General features: G+C 41.3%; 1 long non-coding RNA gene across 1 annotated transcript; it reads right to left on the reverse strand.

Annotated features, from left to right (window-relative positions):
* Positions 1 to 713: 713 nt before the first annotated feature.
* LOC138835912 (uncharacterized) lies at positions 714 to 13182 on the reverse strand. Its single transcript, XR_011374795.1, has 3 exons — positions 13075 to 13182; positions 10405 to 10557; positions 714 to 3251 (listed from the first exon to the last, which is right to left on the reverse strand). It is a non-coding gene; the product is annotated as an uncharacterized lncRNA (long non-coding RNA).
* Positions 13183 to 13660: the final 478 nt, after the last annotated feature.

Below are 13660 nucleotides of genomic sequence, written 5' to 3' on the forward strand. Positions count from 1 at the left end.
TACATATGTGTCTGTCTATATGTACATAGGCATACATATCCTTTAAAATGTGAATTGTATTGAATGTTTCCATTTTAATCCCCCTTTCTATCCTCTCCCTGCCCTGTACCTGCCATTACCTCTGATTTCACTGTTAGTTCCCTACTTTTGTCCATCTGGAGTCTGTCCAACCGCTTTTCTGGTGGACCTCTTGACATCAATCATTCATTTTCCTAAATTTTACAGATATGACATGCAATGTAACTATTTTAGAAATGATAGTGAGGGACAACTTCAAAAAATCAATTTCATGTATGCTGGAGACTCACCTGTAATCTAAGTTCTGAGGATGCTAGGATTCAAAGTCAGCCAGGACAGAAAAGCCTGTATAACTCCATCATATTCGCTTAATCAGTCAAAAACAGGAAATGGAGCAATAGCCAAATTGTAAAAAAAAAAAAATACTGTAAACCGAAGAAGAATCTTATAAGAAAAGCAATATATGCTGACCTCTGCAATTATGGAGTTGGGAGCATTTTGTGAGCCTCCAAGACTTGAGTTCTAATCCCAGTACCAGAGCAACAACAGCAACAAAAACCATTTTCTATTACCAAAATAATCCTGACAATTAATAACCTAAGTTGGTAATGTGTATTTAGTCCAGACGATGCTTAACCAGACTCAAGGGTAAATAGACTGAATTAGGAAAATTGAGTCAGAACTGGAGCTAAGGAAATAATACAAAAATAAAGGACTAAAATCTGAAATTAAAATTTAAACAAAATTATAGCAGTTTGAACAAGAAAAAGATATTTTTTTATGAATAATGGGGTTTTGTGTTTTTTTCTGACCAAGGACTTGTACTCAATGCCTGTGTGCCGTCCATTAGCTTTTTTGCTCAAGACAAGCACTCTAGTGCTTAAACCACAGCTCCACTTCCAGCTTTTTTTTGGATGGTTAGAGCAGATTATTTCTGCCCAGGCTGGCTTTCAATTGTAATCTTCAGAGCTCATCCTGGTATCTACGACTGCAGGTGTGAACCACAAGCACCTGGCTGGAATAATAGTTTGAAAGATTCAGTTTTAGAAGAGTTGGAAGACTAAGCCGAGTGAGCAGGTATGCTGAAGCCAAGAAGCTAGAGGCTTTATTATTTGTTCTGATGTAGGAGAAATTATCTTCAGATTGTTTTAATCCTGGACAAAAACACTGTGGAAAAAATATCCAATGTTGTAAGGAATTTTGTGTTCTCAATTTGGGAATCACTGAGAGAGAGAAAAAAATAAGAAGCTGTCCTGCCATAGAGCTCAGAAGTTTAAGTTGACTAGGCAAGTATTCTATTACTTGACCCCTGCCATAGGCAGGTGGTTTTCAGTTAATTTTCAGACGAGGTGTTCAGTTTTTGCCCTGGGATGGCATTCAGATTTGCCTTTTCAAAAGCTGTGGTTGATTATCAGTATGCAGCTCTACTACCAGATTTACAAACCAACAATTATATAAATGGAACAGTTGTGGAAACAGAAGTAGAAATGTAGAAGTCTTGTAAAACTTTGTGTTCCTTGGAAATGGAGGTATAGATGATGGAGAGCTAATATGTTATAGAAATCTTGCCCATGTAATTGTAACCCCTCTGTACAGTATTTTCACAATAAATTAAAAAAAAAGAAATTTGAATCTCTGGACTCAGAGCCTATAGCACAATTGAACAGTACTTTAGTAGGTCATAAATGTCTGATTTCTACTCCCAAAATGACAATAAATACCACCCAGGATATTAAATTGCCTCAAACTGGCAAATTTCTTTGCTTGTCACATTTAAGTCAGGTTTCAAAACTTTTCTAGGACCTCGTTATATGATTTTGTAGAAACTCAGATTTTTCCAAATATCACTGGCTGGGCACTTATTGATTCCCCTGAACATAGACTGGGGGCATTTTCCATTAGCCCCATGGGTAATACTTTATCCTGCACAACAAAACAAGTGCTGATTTGACTAATTTGGAGCTGATCTAGGTGGATTCTAAACATCAATGGAAGTCATCCTGGATCATGTTCTTCCTTGGTGGTTCATGCAGGTACACCTGCATCACATGTGGGGTTCAGAACCACTGGAATGTGCACAGGACTCAAAACCTGTTTGGGCTTTGCTACCAATGGAACAAACCCCTCTATGTTCACATGCTTTCTGGAGTGCAGGGATGGTTCCAGATCTCCATTGGTCACCATCACCAACATCACTAATAGATTCCTTATCTGGAGTTCAAGAGAAGCTTCTCTACAGTAATGCTAACCTGAGAATGGAAATAAGCACAGGATTTTAGAGTGGACTCTAGAAGTTAAGGTGCAACTAAACTTCCATGAGGATCTAATGGGGGATCAGTATAGTTTGAAGTTGGACTGAACACTGATGAGTGGCTATGTTCATGTATTTTCAAAAAGAAAAATTACCTGGCAGAGAATATCCATAAAAGAACATTTTGCCAAGCCAGGTAGTACTAGGGGCTCTTGGCCATTCAGGCCCATCCCTAGACACCCAGGTTCCATCCCTACTCACAGGCTTTGAGGCATCTAAACAAGGACTTCTTCCCTTTTTCTTGGACTCACTGGTCACACAATCCTCCAACTTGTCAAGAAGAATATGTAAGGGGAAGACCAGTCTGAAGAGGGCAAGTTGAATTTGCCATACTGTGTAAGTTCTTTCAGGGTGTCATGGTCCTTACGCTCATAGAATTCATCGTTGTATAAGTCCATCCACACAGTGAAGATGAAACAAATGCTGCTGTGGGCAGATTGGTGACAAGGAAAGTGAGAGCCTGACCTCCCAATCTTGAGCCTTCTACCACAGCCCCTTTCTGCCAGGACTCATGCTGTGGCTGTCCATCACATATGCAGACTTGCCTGTTGAGAAAGGAAGGAGACTCCTGGGAGCAGAATGATCATCACAACATACTTCCAGGAGCTTCTGAAAGACAATTCTCCAAAATTCACCCTGTGATAGGCAGTGAGAATGTTGTTTCTGCACAGGATCTGATTTTCTGCACACTGCTTTCCCTGTCATCCACTAGAATCCACAATTGCAACCACATTCACAACTGTGTCATTTGGCATTCACTGAAGTGCCAAGCCTCAACCCTCATAAGTGGTAGACAAACAAACTTGCACTTTGGTTCAGAAGCCTCAAAGATACCCAGTTTTCAGGAACAGAACTTCTTTTTGTGTCAACATCCACTTACTGGTTTACTTGTTCATCTTCCTCCCAGTTATGGTGAAGGGATCTGTACCAATAAGAAGAGAGAAGGAAGTCAACTCTATGGTTCTCCTTTTCTGAACTAAGAGGACACCTATGGGACTGGCTAAGTCCTACATGGTAGTAGAAAAGTGATGGAGAAACTGATGAGATATGTCTCTACAATACTGTGAAAATTCTGTGAAGAGGCTTGTATGCATCTGTCCAAAGTAAATGTCTGTAATCCTAGCTAATATCTGAGGATCACAGTTGGAAGCCAGTCTAGTCAGTAAACTCTAAAGCCACTCATCTTCAATTAATCAGCAAAAGGACAGAATTGGACCTGTGGCTCAAAGGGTAGAGTGCTAGCACTGAGCATCAAAAGGACAGCACTAAGGCCTTGAATTCAAGTTCAAGTTGCAGCCTTTCCTCTACCTACATTACTTCACAGGCCTGCAAGATGGCTATTGAACCCTTATTTATTAATGGGAAATGTGATTTCATAGGGCCTCACTTAGATGAGGGTCATTGTTAGGTGCCACTGGCTCATGCCTGTCATCCTAGCCTCTCAGTAAGCAAACTGCTGAGGCTCCAGTATCTTCTAAGGAAAATGAAATGCCCTGGTGACCCAGTCCTAAGAAACTAGCCAGGGTGTACACTTCTTTGTCTTATGCCAACCTCCCATGAGAATACCCCCAAAAAACAGGAAGTGGAACTGTGACTCAAAGTGGTAGAGTGCTACCCTTGAGCAAAAAAGCTCAGGGACATGACCCAGAGCCTGAGTTAAAACCCCATGACTGACAAAAAAAGATCACATTTATAGAAAGTAGCAGAGCCACAAGTCAAACACAAGATGGTTGAGTGCTGGAGTTGAAGTTCTATAATGTTTTGGGGCATATTGTAAGATGTTATTAATAAGAAGATCAAAACACCACGGAGATAAACAAAAAATCATCAAGTAGTTGCTTACCTTTTTTTGGGTCAACTCCAGCTTTGCCGTGGGTGGTGTGCAGTTCCCCAGAAAAGGAGAAGAAAATACACCATAGAGGATTCCACAGCACAAGCAAGAAGCTATGGCTGGCATATGTGAAGCATGGAGAGCAGAATTTCCATGACTTGAGACAAACAGGACACAGGATACATACTACAGGTGCTCAAAGAAGTCCCAAATTTCATTCCCTAAGAAGGCTCTAGGGGGTGATGAGATTTGAGCTGCACCTTGAGAGACAGACTACAACTGTGTATAAAGAGAATAATAAAACCAGGCACCAGTGGCTCACTCTTATAATCCTACCTACTTAGGAGCTAAGATCTAAGGATCAAGGTTCAAAACCAGCCTGAACAGGAAAGCCTATGAGACTCTTATCTCCAATAAACGACTAAATAAAAAAGTCAGAAGTGCAGCTCAAGTTTTAGAGTACTAGCCTTGCCCCAGAAAGCTCGAGAACAGCACCATGGCCCTAAGTTTAAGCCCCAGGATTGGTACAAAAGAAGGAAGAGGAGGAGGAGGAGAAAGAGAAGATTCTAGTAGACTGGAAGGAAATACAAAGTTGAAATTTTCCAGGTATACACTGTATAATTGGCCTTTCAAAAACTTAGATTAGTCACCTAAGACTCAGGAGGAAGCAGGCGGTCAGTCACTGCACTACATGTGTAGACGCTGGAAGTGAAAAGCAGAGATGCTATACCCTGGACTCTCAGAAAAGAGAAAACTCAGAAAGAAACTGGAATCTACCTATCCCCCATCTCTGTAGCAACAAGATGAATGAAAAACCTGGAAAAGGAGTGTGTGTGACTGTGACCCACACACCACTGTTTTGTTTTGGGCAGAGAAAGTAGGATTCCTGAGGTCTGGACACTCATCCACGAAATGGGACTAAATGTATTTTCCCCCCTAGGGAGATCAAATTAGATAATCCATTTAGAAAGCATTCTAGCCTATGAAACAGAATAACATGAACATTCCCAGGACTGGACAACCTCCTTCTATACAAGTGTATGCATTCTATTTGGGACCAACCTAAATTAAGCTAAAAGCTGTTTCTTGATCTTTTTTTCTTTAATTGTGCATTGATCTTTTTTAAAAAATTGTGTCTATATGCATGTGTGTGTGCACGCACGCGCACAGCACACCACACCACACACACACACACACACACACACACACACACACAGCACGTGCACATGCATACTGGAATTATGCTAGAACTCAGGGCCTGGACACTGTCCCCTAGCTTTTGATTTTTTAAATTTTTTTCTCAATGTTGGTGCTCAACCACTTGAGCCACAGCACTACTTCTAGCTTTTTGTTGGTTAATTGGAGATGAGTCTCACAGACTTTCCTACCTGGGCTGTCTACAAACCACTCTCTTCAGATATCAGCCTACTGAGTAGCTGGGATTATAGGTGTGAGTCACCAGTTCCCAGTTTTGCACTGGTTCTGGTTTTATCTTCTCTGCTGCACATAAAAGTATCTATTCTATTTTCATATCTTAGTTCTCCAAGTATTTGCAGCCAATAATTACCACCATTTCCCCTCTCCCAACCAAAGTTCTAGACTATTCAAAACAATCCTTTGCCAGCTGCCAGCGGCTCACAACTGTCACCCAAGCTACTCAGGAGGCTGAGTAGTGGTAGGATTGTGGTTCAAAGTCAGCCCAAGCAGGAAAGCCTCTGAGATTCTCATCTCCAAATAACTACCAAGAAAAAAAGGCAGAAATGGAGCTGTGGCTCAAGTGGTAGAGTGCCAGCCTTGAGCAAAAAAAAAAAAAAAAAAAAAAAGCTCAGACACTGCATCGAGGCCGAGAGTTCAAACCCTAAGTCTGTTCATGTATGTGCACATGCGCGTACACACACACAAGCATACACAAGTATTCCATCTCCTTCTGAGGCTCTTCAGGGTTTCACACAAAGACAGAACACCACCTTCTGTCTGACACTTTCTAGAGTTTTCCATATGATGACCAGTAAGAAACACGAGTTCTAAATGTAACCATACCTAGAAGCTAGTTGATCCTCCTACCGTTAATGGTTCTGAACTACCTTACTTTCCTTCTGTAGTCAATCTAATTCTTGCTGGCTAGCTCAACATTCAGCCCACATCCTTGAATAAATAAAGCTTTTTCTGATGAAAGGTAGTGCTCTACCTCTTGAGCTACAGAACCATTTCTGGCAATTTCTGAGTAGTTTATTGGAGATCAGAGTCTCATGGACTTTTCTGCTCTGAACTTTTCTGACTTTTCTGTTTTGAACTGCAATCTTCAAATCTCAGCCTCCTGAGTAGCTAAGATTACAGGCATGAACCACTGGTACCTGGCTTCAGTCTTTTTTCTTTGCTCCAGAATTCCTCTCATGTTGATCCTCATGCACTAAAAGACAATTCAATGTTACTGTCAACATGATGGCTTTTAAAATCAAATTTCTCTGCATACAGTCTAGACCCTTCTATATCACAAGCCACTAACAAGTTATCTGAGATCTGATCATCCACACAAGGCAGGTGACACTAGTAATATTTAGAAGAATTGTCAAAACTGCAAAACTGAGGATTAAAGAAGTAGTAAGGTGGGCACTAATGGCTTGTGTCTGAAATCCTAGCTATTCAAGAGACTAAGACTGAGAGGATTGTAGTTTGAGGCCTGACTGGGCAAAAATGTCTGCAAAAATCCATCACCAAAATAACCAACAAAAAGCAAGGCTGGAGAAATGGTTCATACAGTAGTGCACTTAGCCATAAGCAGCAAATTCAAGCCCAGTTACTGGTTAAAAAAATAATAATTTTTACTTTTCACTGTACACTTGAACCACTCAAATGCATATCACCAGAGAGCCCAATTTTAAGTGGTTTTCCTAGATAATTAATATATAGACAGGGATGAGAAGCTCTGAAGTAATGACCTTGATACTTAAAAGGTTTTTTTTTAATACATCATCGTTGTTCTATATTTTTAAATAAGAGTAGATTATTAAAACCAGTTAATCAGTGAGGTCTAGCTTTCACTGTCAACTATGTGTAGTTATTTCATTTAGCATAATCCATGAGCTGGACAGTGTTTGGCAGTGTCTTTATATTTCAATTTACATAACTTTCAGTATTTAGCTGTTCTGAGAAACATTATGTATGGGCTTAAGCATGTAAATATCTTCATAGCCACTCAACTGTTTACCTAGGATAAATTCTGAGATGAGGAAGTACTGACTTGGAGGGTAATACACACTTTTCAGACTTTTGAACATGTCAAATTGCTATCCTTAATGGAATGGTCAATAGCATTTGGGGCGCATTAGAGTTACAAATAAGAAAAAAGTGGAAGAAAGAGCCTTCCTCCGGGATTTATTTATTTATCTATCTTTAAGTAGTTGTACAAAGAGGTTTCAATTCAACACATCAGTTTAGAAGCGCAGGGCATCTTTTGAAAAAAAAATTTGGTTTTTGGTTTGAACTCAGAGCCTAGTCGCTGTCCCTGAGCAAATTGATTTAAACAATAAAGGGGATTTATAGGCTCATAGAACTGGCAAGTACAGCATTTAAATGAATTTCAAGGCTAGCAGGATTCTGCATTTTAATAATATCATGAAGGATCTGTCTATATCATTTCACCTCTCCCCTTAGCCCTGTGCGGTACCAGACTTTTTTGAGTTAAAATAGCTTTTTCTGTAGCCAGCAATTGCAAATGCCTATACAGGGAGAAAAGGAAGCTCTCTAGAAATGAATGGGCCTGGGGAAAATTATAGTTGTTTTTGTTTCTGTTGGATGGAGGGCTTGAACTTGGGTCTGAGTGCTGTTCCTGAGCTTTTTCTGCTCAAGGCTAGCCTTTGAGCCATAGTGACCAGTTTTCTGGTGGTTCATTGAGGATAAGAGTCTCATGGACCCTCCTGCCTAGGCTGGCTTTGGGCCGTGATCCTCAGATCTCAGCCTCCTAAGTAGCTAGGATTACAGGTGTAAGCCACTGGTGTCAGGCTAAAAAATTATGTTAAAGGAAGTAACTCTGGTCCAGAAAGACAAAAGATCACATGTTCTTTCTCATAGATGGAAGACAGACCTCATTTATAAATATATATAAGCACACACTGAGTCATGTGCATATATATATATATATATACACACACACACACACACACACACACACACACACACACACACACACACACACACACACACAGAGATACATACTACAAAAGAATTAACTAAAGTATATGGTATATCATTAACGGAAATAACATGGTATATGCAGGGGAGAATTCTTTGAAAAACTATAACAAAATGGATAACAGGAAGCTGGAACTTGAGGTGGGGGGTAGGTGGATGAGGTGGTACGATGTGGAGGGATGGAGAGAGGAAGGGTTGGAGAATGCAATCATCATATTCAATGTACATCTGTGAAAATGGAACTAGGTAACTTGGGTGGGGTTGAGAGATGGGAAGAATGATGGAAGGAATGGCGTGGATCAAGATGCATTGTACAGCTGATAGCTGATGGCTCTTGCCCATAATCCTAGCTACTCAGGAGGCTGAGATTTGAGGATAAAGGTTCCAAACTGGCCTGAGCAGGAAATTCCATGAGATTATCTCCAAATAACTACAAGAAAACCAGCAGGGGAGCTGTAGCTCAAAGTGGCAGAGGGCTAGCCTTGGGTAAAGAAGCTCAGGGACAGCGACTAGGCTCTGAGTTCAAACCAAAAACCAAATTTTTTTTTCAAAAGATGCCCTGCGCTTCTAAACTGATGTGTTGAATTGAAACCTCTTTGTACAACTACTTAAAGATAGATAAATAAATAAATCCCGGAGGAAGGCTCTTTCTTCCACATTAGGCCTCGCCTGGAATTGACTGATCAGAGATGGGATCATTCTAATTCACTTAAGCTCAAATATAAAGGAGCAGCCAGCTGCTCCTTCCAGACCTTATAGCTTTCAGGGGTGATGTTCAGATGTACTGGGGAAAGGAGAAGGTGACTAGAGGAGGCACCTACAAAGCCCGTACTGGATGAGCAACATGTGAGAAAATAAAAACTTGGTGCTGCTTACATATTTGAAAAAAGAAGGGAAGAAAATGGATTTGTGAGAAATGGGCCTAACATTCAATCAAAAAAGTCTACCGTAGGCCATTTCCACAGGTAGTGAATCCATTAGCAGGCCTTATGCCCAGGAATAGAAAGCACATAGACTATACTGTATGTAGTATGTTACATTCACACAAGTGCTGTGGATGTAAAGAACTGTAGTATTGGGAGCTGTTACGCCTGTAATCATAGCTACTCAGGAAATTGAGATCTAAGGATCAATGCTCCAAGCCAGCTCAGTTCTGTGAGACGCTTATCTCCATTTAACCACCGGAAAACTGGAAGTGGCACTGTCGCTCTAAGTGTAGAGCACTCATATTGAGCAAAAGAGCTCAAGGACAACCCTGAGGCCCTGAGTTCAAGCCCCAGGACTGACAAAAATGAAAAAGAAAAAGAAAGAAAGAAAGAAAGAGATATCTTGGAATAGGTAGATTAGTCAGGCAGAAGAAATCAGGAATAAGCCTGCAAGATTTCTCTTAAAAAAAAAAAAAAAGAAAAATAGGGCTGGGAAGGTGGCTTAGTGGTAGAGTGCTTGCCTTGCATGCATGAGATCCTGGGTTTGATTCCTCAACACCCATAAGCAGAAAAGGCCAGAAGTGGTACTGTGGCTCAAGTGGTAGAGTGCTACTCTTGAGCTGAAGAGCTGAGGGATAGCACCCAGGCCCAGAGTTAGGCCCCACAACCAACAAAAAAATAAATAAAAGAGAGAGAGAGAGAGAGAGAGAGAGAGAGAGAGAGAGAGAGAGAGAGAGAGAGAGAGAGAGAGAGAGAGAGAGAGAGAGAGAGAGAGAGAGAGGATGATCTGAGAAAACTTCCCAAGCATTCTAACTTCCCTTTGACCCAGATAGGTTGGATAAAATGAAAGTAGGATAGTCTTAAATGTCTTTAGGTAATTCCATGCCCCAAGAGCTAAAAGGGAATGACCAATTAAAAATATCATGGGTCGTGACCAATGAGCAAGTCACCTTCCAGCAAATCATTAGCATAAAAGTTAAATGACACCTATATACATTAAAAGAAAAGAACCCACCATAGATTAAACCAGTTAGTTGGCAAACCGCTATCATGACCCCTCTCACCCAGCAAGAACGTTTTCTCTCTCCTCTTCTCACATGCATAAATTGAAAACTTTTAACACTTACTCCTTGCTGTGGATTTCATTCCTTGAGTTCTCCAGGCAGTGACACAGCAAGATCAGGATCTGCTGCAGCTCTAGTGGTGGCCACTGGTGGGGTGAAAGCATTAGCAGGCATGGTTTGTTGCTGGGCTGAAGGCGGTGACATAATTGGGCCTCTCTGGCTATGAAGGAAACAGCAGGTAAGAAAAGTCAGTGTTCTAAGCTGTCAATATTCACGTGGCTAGAACTGGCCTTGTAGCTTTAAGTCTAAGGTTAAAAAACTTCTATGAGAACTTCTTGATGTTTATGGTACCTTGCATATTTCCCTCTTGAAATAGCAATTGCTCTTTCTTTGAGTTTATCATGTGTCAGAATTTTCTAGAAACATACACTTGGGCCCACCCAGTTCTATCCCCTGTTTCCAGGCAAGGTTGTTTAGGCTGTTATTGCCTCCCTTTGAGAAATGTTTCCACTGTGTATAGTTTTTTTTTTTTTTCAGTCCCGGGGCTTGAACTCAGGACCTGGGCCCTGACCCTAAGCTTCTTTATGCTCAACGCTAGTGCTCTGCCACTTGAACCACAGCACAAATCCTGGTTTTTCTGAGCACTTTATTGGAGATAAGAGTCTTAAAGGACTTTCCTGTGCAAGCTGGCTTTGATCCTCAGATCTCAGCCTTCAGAGTAGGTAGGATTACAGGCATGAGCCACCAAACACCTGGCCTATAGTCCTTTTATGACCTCATAGAATAGCTTTAGGTCCAGCTAGCTGCCACTGCTGCAGAGAACAAAGCATTTGCTTTTCCTGTCCCATTTCAAGGGCCTTTGACCAGGTCATTACTAGGTCATTTACATGGCTCAAATACAGCAAAACTCTTTTTTTTTTTTTGGTCTGGTCATGGGGCCTGAACTCTGGGCCTGGGTGCTGTCCCTCAGCTCTTCAGCTCAAGGCTAGCACTCTACCACTTGAGCCACAGTGCCACTTCCGGCTTTTTCTTTTTGCTTAAGTGGTGCTGGGGAATCGAACCCAGGGCTTCATGCATGCAAGGCAAGCACTCTAACACTGAGCCACTTTCCCAGTCCCGCAAAACTCTTTATTACACCCCTCCCCTTTCCCTCCCTTCCTTTCTCAGGGCTACTTTCCTATCATGTGTCATTTTAGGTCACATATCACTCAAACACAACAAAGCTCTGCTCTCTCTTTTTTCTCCATCCCTCCTTCCCCACACTCCTTCTCCTTTCTCCAATCCCTCTCTCCATTTCTTTTCTTTTCTTTTTTGCTGGTACTAAGATTTGAACTCAGGGCCGGGTGCTATCTCTTAGCATTTTTTACTCAAGGCTAGTACTCTGTCACTTGAACCACTTCTAGCTCTTTCCTGGTTGATTGGAGATAGGAACATTATAGATTTCCCTGCTGTAGCTGGCTTTGAACCATGATCCTTAGATCTCAGCCTCCTGTTTAGCTAGGATGACAGGAATGAGATGGCTATTTTTTGAAGAACCCTCAGTGCAGTTTCATTAGTACAATTTGATTAATATTCATCTTTTCACCATAGTGTGGGGTTCATAAGGGATCTTTTTAAACTACTGTGTCTTCAGTGTCCTTGACATTGTACTAACACCTGCTTTACTTATATCTTTAAATAAAATAACATTTGACTAAAAAAAAGCAACATATGTTCTTGAATTTTATTTTCATTACAACTGTTTCTCATTTGCAATCATGCTTAAACAAGTTTCTTGAAGTTAGGGAAAACAGGGTTTTGCAATTGCACGTATGAAATTCACTCCCAAATGGTAACAACTCCTCTCATTGCCATGAGTATTTGAGTACAGATTCCTTCGACTCACTTTCAGAGCTAACCAGGTTCACTGGTTCCCATTGATGGACAGGTAGACTTAGGAAAACATTCCCAATTGAGGAACATGTGTTTCTATAGCTGTCAGATGGAAGCCAGTGTGGAGATCCCATTTAAGGAAACATGGTGGACAGAGAAATCACAATAGCCAGGAGAAAATGACCAGGTGCACCAAGAGCAAGAAAGGGACTAAGTGGAAGATGCTCCCAAGATATTCCCCATGTATGCAACTTTCCAACCATGGTCTGTAATAGAGACAACCCATCAACAGGGTCCATGAAAAGGGAGACAGCCAATCAGCAAAATCCCCACTCCACCATACTGGCTCAGTAGCTAGAGCAACAGAACAAAACAGAACAGCAGCAGCAGCAGCAGCAGCAGCAGAGTACTAGTAAAAGCAGCTCTTTTGATTTGTTGTCCATTAGTTTTTGGTATACATTTTTTTTTGGTGGTATCCTGATGTAGATGCTCAGTTCTCCCATTGTCCTATCTGAGTACATGCTTTTCCCAACCTGGGACTCCAAAAAGAAACAGAAAATGCCACATGTCTGTCTCTGTTGGACGTTGGGCATAGGCATCAGGGAAAGGCCATAGGCTGGTTTGCTTTGAAAAACTTGGGTGGGGTGTGACCAGTTTCTAATTGAATTCCATCCTATCAGGAACGAGATCTTCATCTCTTCTCAGGGTGCCCTTGACTAGCAATTCCCTCTGCTAACATTGCAGTCGGCTACAGTTCTTTCAAACCCTGGGCCCAGAGGAGTCTGGGATGTGAAAGTATTAACCTGTAGATTAATTTCTCATGCCAGTTGTGTTATTGGATTTCTCTCTTTGCCAACTCACTTTAAATGGCTGTAACTACTGAGGTCTCCAGTGAACCTCAAAGTAGAAATGATGTTTGCAGAGAAGGACTGCATCCATTCCATCTACCCTCAGAGCTCCTGCACAGACCCTTTCTCTTCAGCAGAATGGAAGTGCATTTGTAAAGGTGTAAGCGTTTACATTCCCAGGACCTTTAAAGAGTATTAACTTCCTCCAGGTCTCTGAACAAAGCAATTACTTGGCTAGAGATAGAACCATAGTGATACATATGAGACTAGGTTTCCTTCCCTTCTTCTCTCCCTCTAACCCCCTCTTCTTTCCTCCCACCCTTTTTCTTTGTCCTTCTTCCTTCCTCCCTCTTCTTTACTTCCTCCCTCTTCTTTACTTCCTTCCTTCCTCCCTGTCCTTCCTTCCTTTTCTTTTTATTCTAGTACAGAGACTGAACTCCAAGGTCTGGCTGTCCTTTAGTTTTTTTTTTCCCCAAGGCTAGCATTTTACCACTTGAGTAAACTCTACTTTTAGCTTTTTGCTCATTAGTTGGAGATAAGAATCCCATAGATTTTTCTATCTGGGCTGGCTTCAAACCAGTATACTTAGACCTCAGCCT

The sequence above is a fragment of the Dipodomys merriami genome, unplaced genomic scaffold, assembly GCF_024711535.1.
Source record: "Dipodomys merriami isolate MVZ:Mamm:240054 unplaced genomic scaffold, mDipMer1.0.p SCAF_2402, whole genome shotgun sequence".
In the NCBI taxonomy this organism is placed as follows: Eukaryota; Metazoa; Chordata; class Mammalia; order Rodentia; family Heteromyidae; genus Dipodomys; species Dipodomys merriami.